A 7,762-nucleotide genomic window follows, 5' to 3' on the forward strand; every position below is an offset into this window, starting at 1 on the left:
GACAAGTAATTCCGAACGGAGGGAGTAGCAGGCAACATGAATGTTTCTTCCTCCTTTTCACCACGCGCCACTTCATATTCACGCCAAATTCTTGATAAGCTGCATGTTAGTATGTTACACATATAGATAATGCAACTCTATCTTACTAAGATGTTCTATATCTTATAAGACATCATAAGTGCAAAAAGGAGTTGAAGAAAACCATGTAAAGAGCTAGCCAACACAGAATCTCAAGATCTTGATGATAAGGTTAACAAAATTTGGTTATTTTCAGGACATGCGGCGGCGTACATCAGCACAGAATTAACATGAAACTGTCAGGCTTATACGGTATGGTTTTTGAAGTCACCACAGTCCTACTTGTTCTAATTCAAATTATGGAATTGTGTTCTATATACATTTATACATACATGGTGTAAGTACAGAACAGTTTCAAGTACGGTTAAGTTGTAATCTGTTGCAATATAACAGAGAATTTATGTAGTAGGATGCATATTACGACTTACATTTCACCCTATTAGTGAGCTTAGAATTGTTAACATAAAAATTATTTACATGCCAGACATCGTCTTGGTGATGAATTGTCAATACATGCTCTGACCAGGATGAAATGCCAAACTGTTGTGGTTCTCTATATCTTAGCCACAATATTTTACTGTCACATGCTAGATTTCTCAAATTTGTATGAATTCCTATGCTCAAAGTCTCTGTTTCACAGAAAAATACCATTAGCTAACATGCATCTTTTTCTATGTATAGGAATGATGATTTATTCATAATTAAAGAGAAGGAAACAAAAAAGGGCAAACAAATCCCATCATACAATATTCGCTTTGATTCACACTCATATAATGTGCTATTGTTGCCCCCTCAGATCTAGAAATGAAAAAGTTATGTTGCAGCTTAAAGTAAGTGGTTCTTTACCCTAGCATCATGATAACTAGTTTATGTTTGTTCAGGGTAATGACTACCTAGATCTAAATTAACTATTCATTCAAAAAAAATATATTTTGCATATATCGGTCTTTCTCATGAAATCTTGTACATCGAACAGTTTTACAAGAAAAAGTCAGTGGCATTAAAATGCTGAAGCTCCTTAGTCAGGTTAGTTCAGGTGAGTGCCTTACTTGATACAGGAATTAGCACTGAGAGTTATGTATAAGAAGTTATTGTTGAATCTATATTCCAATAAATCATCTAGGTGCTTGTTCATGGTGCTTTGATTTCTATTAAGCTTCATGCACTGGCCAACGCAACCAAAAGTCTGAACTAATGAAAAGGGCTAGGCAATCCACATATAAACTTTCACACCCCCTCTCACATGTGACAGAGGAAGTCAACACGTGGATAGACTTAGAGGTATGGACCAAGAGGCCTATACGTGGATACAAAGGGGGGCAACATCAATTTTTAGATAAATCGCGAAAGTCAGGACTTGAACTCAAGACCTTGGCTCTGATACCATGTTAAGCTTTATGCACTAGCCAACACAACCAAAAGTCTAAACTAATGAAAAGGACTAGACCGTCCACATATACACTTCAACAATTTCAAATTATTTTATGTGACCATTATGTTGAATAAAGGACGAGAAAGCTAACTTGGTCAACCTTGGTCTCAAGCTCAGAGCAATGTCCCTTTTTAGGAGTGTTATTCTTTTTTGACTTTGAACATCTTCAAGGTGCTATTTCTTGTGGGGTAGGGGGGTCTTCATGCTTTAGATCAGGTTATTTTGGCTCATGATAACAGTTAGATTGTAGCATGGTTTCATGTGTGAGCGGTTAAGAGTTGAGAGTAATGCCTACATAACGCAACTTTTTTGTGCAACTATTATACTTATAGATCACTACCCAGGGAGCCTCATGTTTCTTAATAAGATTATTGTTATATAAAAGGTCTGTTGTTATATAAAAGGTCTAATAAATTTAGAGATTGCATATCCAATGGTCATTAGCTACAAACATGATCATCCAAATAATACTTAAGTGATATATGGCCTGATTCATTTTTCAAGGCTAACTTTGACCATATATTAGAGCAAAAATATATGACATGCATGTTACACAAGCATATCGTCAAATTCGTACGTGAAAGAAGCTTTCAATGATATATTTTTCACATTATACATCTCATATGCTATTACTTTTATCAATAGTCAAAGGCAGTCTCGCAAAGCACACTAGGCCCTATATATGGATGGAGGGAGTATATCTTATTATTATTATTATTTCGCATGCAATCAGGGAGAGTCAAATATCTTCATGTTCTTCTTGATGAAATATAAGGGGAAACGACGAGTGGAATAAGGAGCTTGGCCTGATTTCTCCCATTCCGTTCGGCATCGATTGTGGCACCAACAAGGATCCAAGGGCTTTTTGCATCACATATCTGGGTGACCGGAGTCTATGGTGCTGGATCTTAGTGTCAGTAACAACCATAGATTGAATCCATAGTTCAATGCGGCTCAACACAACAACTACAAACTGAACCCAAATGTTGTCTTATCTTGACAAATACCTTGGAGGCGCCTATGTAGAGTCACTTGTAGAAAATTTGTTGAGGTAGCTAGCTGGAAATCAGGAGTTTGATGGTTAATGTTTATGATATCACAAACCATTCAAATCCTCTTGTCCCCCTGATCCCCTTGGGTTTCCCATAACTCTCACACACCTGCATGCTAGATTTTGGTGATTCATTCACAAAGCATGCGAGTATATGTGGATTGGTCATTGATTTTGTCATAATGTTTTTTGCACCCTTTATCCCCCATCTGTTATTGTGTGTAGCTACAAAAGCAAGTCTCATGTTCCATGGTCTGGTATCAGTACTCCATCTAGTGTCTTCCTTATGTGTATGCTTATTTAGTGCCGGACTTAGGCCATGGCAAAAGGTGCGGTGGCCTAGGACCCATCTCAAATAAGGGCCCAATGCACCTACATACCTAAATAAACTACAAAACATGTTTTACATAACATAACATCAACAAGTGTGTAGGGGGCCCTTGCCCCCCACCCCGCGCACTTCATCGTGTTGTATTTACTCAATAGTTGTTTATGGTTGCATACATATATCTTGCAATCATCATTTGTATCATATAATCACATATAAATAGGGAAACCAAGTCACTTAAGAAGTCGTCGCAAAATTTGTGGAGCTATTTCAGGGCCAGCTTCCCCTACCATTATCGCATGCTCCACGGCCCTGGTGACGATCGTTGAAGAGGCGCCGATCGATCACGGTGGTGCAGATGGCTTGGTGAAGGAAATATGCCCTAGAGGCAATAATAAAGTTGTTATTTATATTTCCTTATATCATGATAAATATTTATTATTCATGCTAGAATTGTATTAACTGGAAACTTAGTACATGTGTGAATACATAAAACAAATAGAGTGTCACTAGTATGCCTCTACTTGAATAGCTCGTTAATCAAAGATGGTTAAGTTTCCTAGCCATGGACAAAGAGTTGTCATTTGATAAGCGGGATCACATCATTAGAGAATGATGTGATTGACTTGACCCATCCGTTAGCTTAGCACGATGATCATTACAGTTTCATTGCTACTGCTTTCTTCATGACTTGTACATGTTCCTCAGACTATGAGATTATGCAACTCCCGAATACCGGAGGAACACCTTGTGTGCTATCAAACGTCACAACGTAACTGGGTGATTATAAATATGCTCTACATGTGTCTCTGATGGTGTTTGTTGAGTTGGCATAGATCAAGATTAGGATTTGTCACTCCGAGTATCGGAGAGGTATCTCTGGGCCCTCTTGGTAATGCACATCACTATAAGCCTTGCAAGCAATGTGACTAATGAGTTAGTTACGGGATGATGCATTACGGAACGAGTAAAGAGACTTGCCAGTAACGAGGTTGAACTAGGTATTGATATACCGACGATCGAATCTCGGGCAAGTAACATACCGATGACAAAGGGAACAACGTATATCGTTATGCGGTTTGACCGATAAAGATCTTCGTAGAATATGTAGGAACCAATATGAGCATCCATGTTCTGCTATTGGTTATTGACTGGAGACATGTCTCGGTCATGTCTACATAGTTCTCGAACCCATAGGGTCCGCACGCTTAACGTTCGGTGACGATCGATATTATGAGTTTATGTGTTTTGATGTACCGAAGGTAGTTCGGAGTCCCAAATTTGATCACGGACATGACGAGGAGTCTCGAAATGGTCGAGACATAAAGATTGATATATTGGACGACTATGTTTGGACATCGGAAGGGTTCCGAGTGAAGTTCGGGCATATACCGGAGTACCGGGGGGTTACCGGAACCCCCCGGGGAGTTTAATGGGCCTTATGGGCCTTAGTGGAAAGAGAGGAGGGGCTTCCAGGGCAGGCCGCGCCCCTCCCCCTCTGGTCCGAATTGGACTAGGAAGGGGGGGGGCGCCCCCCTTTCCTTCTCCCTCTTTCCTCCTTCCTTCTCCTACTCCTACTACATGGAAAGGGGGGAATCCTACTCCCGGTGGGAGTAGGACTCCCCATGGGGCGCGCCATAGGAGGGCCGGCCCTCCCCCTCCTCCACTCCTTTATATACGGGGGAGGGGGCACCCCATAGACACACAAAGTTGATCATTGATCTTTAGCCGTGTGCGGTGCCCCCCTCCATCACAATCCACCTCGGCAATATTGTAGCGGTGCTTAGGCGAAGCCCTGTTCCGGTAGCAACATCATCACCATCATCACGCCGTCGTGCTGACGAAGCTCTCCCTCGAAGCTCTACTGGATCGTGAGTTCGCGGGACGTCACCGAGCCGAACGTGTGCAGATCGCGGAGGTGCCGTATCTTCGGTACTAGATCGGTCGATTGTGAAGACGCACGACTACATCAACTGCGTTGTCATAACACTTCCGCTTATGGTCTACGAGGGTACGTAGATGATACTCTCCCCTCTCGTTGCTATTCATCACCATGATCTTGCGTGTGCGTAGGATTTTTTTGAAATTACCGCGTTCCCAACACTTGGACCATGAGGTGTCCGAGTAGGTGGACTTCACGACCGCGGTCTGAAGCATCAAATTGCTGCGTGATTTTTGAGCTCGTTTAGCTTGCTATGTTAGTCCAGATTTTTTGTTTGCCAGTGTGTGCCGGTGCTCCATGTTGGATGCCCATGTCTAGCTGTGTCTGTGTGTGGGTGGGTGTTGGTTCCCCTCTATCCACCATCATGTATTGCACCCTGATGATCTACTATTGCTATGATATGTGTCTGTTTCCTTTGCTACCCTTGCGTTTGTTCTACATGCTATCCACGACGTCCCACCGCTTTCCCAGGATCAACTGCTATGAGGTTAGGCTGCAACATATGGGCGACTGCTTCTTGATGACAACAGTTAGTTGATGATGGATCGCAGCCTGAACATTATTAGTTGGAATGTAAGAGGGTTGAACTGCCACAAATCGTAGAGCAATAGTGCACGAGGCCATCGTCGCCTCCCCTTGTAACCTCATGTGCATCCAAGAATCCAAGATGGGTGTGCTTGACGCTGCCTCTGTAGCCTACCTTGGGGTTTTAGGTTGCTGAAGATTTTTTCCACTCTACCTGCTGTGGGAACTAGGGATGGCATCATCCTGCTCTGGAAGGGTGACAATGTCGACGTCTCAGATATCACCTTGGGATAGTTCCACCTCTCGGCCCGATCAGGCTCTTAGATTTCGAGGTCGCTTTGTAGCTTACCATTGTATAGGGGCTAACAAATAGCAACCGTAAGGACAATTTCTTCACAAAATTAGTGGGCAGAAGCCGGCGGCAGGGCACTAATGGATGGTGAATGGTTGATACATCTCCGTCATATCTATAATTTTGATTGTTTCATGCCAGTATTCTACAACTTTCATATAATTTTGGCAACTTTTTATATTATTTTTGGGACTAACATATTGATCTAGTGCCTAGTGACAGTTCCCGTTTGTTGCATGTTTTCTGTTTCGTAGAATAACCATATCAAACAAAGTCCAAATGCGATAAAATTTTACGAAGAATTATTTTGGAATATATGTGATTTTTGAGAATTGGAATCAATGCGAAACGATGCCCGAAGGGCCCACAAGCTCGGGGGGCGCGGCCCTACCTTGGGCGCGACCAGGAGGCTTGTGGGGACCCTGTAAGGCGGTTGGTGCCCTTCTTTTGCCGCAAGAAAGATAATATCCGGATAAAAAATGTGTTAAAATTTCAGTCCAATCGGAGTTACAGATCTTCAAGAATTTAAGAAACGGTGAAAGGCCAGAAAACAGAGCGCATAAACAGAAGGAAACAGAGAGAGAGAGAGAGAGAGAGAGAGAGAGAGAGATCCAATCTCGAAGGGGCTCTCGCCCCCTCTGCCGCCATGGAGGCCAAGGACCAGAGGGGAAACCCTCCTCCCATCTAGGGGGAGGCCAAGGAAGAAGAAGGAGGAGGGGGCTCTCTCCCCTCTCTCCCGGTGGCGCCGGAACACCGCCGGGGCCATCATCGTGACGACGATCTACACCAACAACTTCGCCGCCGTCATCACCAACTCTATCCCCCTCTATGAAGCGGTGTAACACCTGTTCTACCCGCTATAATCTCTACTTAAACATGGTTCTTGATGTCTACTACGCAACTTTATTCTTGTAGACACGTGTTGGGCCTCCAAGCGCAGAGTTTTGTAGGACAGTAGCAATTTTCCCTCAAGTGGATGACCCTGAAACTAAATACAAGAAATCTCTTGTGTCCCCAACACACCCAATACAATGGCAAATTGTATAGGTGCACTAGTTCGGCGAAGAGATGGTGATAAAAGTGTAATATGGATGGTAGGAATATATTTTTATAATCTGAATAAATAAAAACAGCAAGGAAGCAAATAGTAAACGGGCACAAAAACGGTATTGCAATGCTTAAAAACAAGGCCTAGGGTCCGTACTATCACTATAGTGCAATCTCTCAACAGTGCTAATATAATTGGATCATATAACCGTCCCTCAGCGTGCAACAAAGAATCACTCCAAAGTTCCTATCTAGCGGAGAACATAAGACAGAATTGTTTGTAGGGTATGAAACCACCTCAAAGCTATTCTTTCCGATCAATCTATCCTAGAGTTCGTACTAAAATAACACGAGCTATTCTTTCCGATCAATCTAACCAAGAGTTCATACTAAAATAACACCAAAGAAATTCAGATTGATAATATTCAATCCAACACAAATAACTTCAAAGAGTGCCCCAAGATTTCTACCGGAGAAACAAAGACAAGAACGTCCATCAACCCCTATGCATAGATTACCCCAATGTCACCTCGGGAATCCGTGAGTTGAGTGCCAAAACATATATCAAGTGAATCAATACGATACCCCATTGTCACCACGAGTATTCAATTGCAAGACATATATCAAGTGTTCTCAAATCCATAAAAGTATTCAATCCGATAACAATGAAATCTCAAACGGAAAAACTCAATTTATCACAACAAGATAGAGAGGGGAAAACACCATATGATCCGACTATATTAACAAAGCCCACGATACATCAAGATCATGACATCTCAAGAACACGAGAGAGAGAGAGAGAGATTAAACACATAGCTACTGGTACAAACCCTCAGCCCCGAGTGTGAACTACTCCCTCCTCATCGTGGTGGCCGCTGGGATGATGAAGATGGCCACCGGTGATGATTTCCCCCGCCGGCAGGGTGCCGAAACGGGGTCTAGATTGGTTTTCGGTGGCTACAGAGGCCTGCGGTGGCGGAACTTCTGATCCAGGTTAACCCCGAGGG

Source organism: Triticum urartu, chromosome 5 (assembly GCF_003073215.2).
Source record: "Triticum urartu cultivar G1812 chromosome 5, Tu2.1, whole genome shotgun sequence".
Taxonomy (NCBI): Eukaryota; Viridiplantae; Streptophyta; class Magnoliopsida; order Poales; family Poaceae; genus Triticum; species Triticum urartu.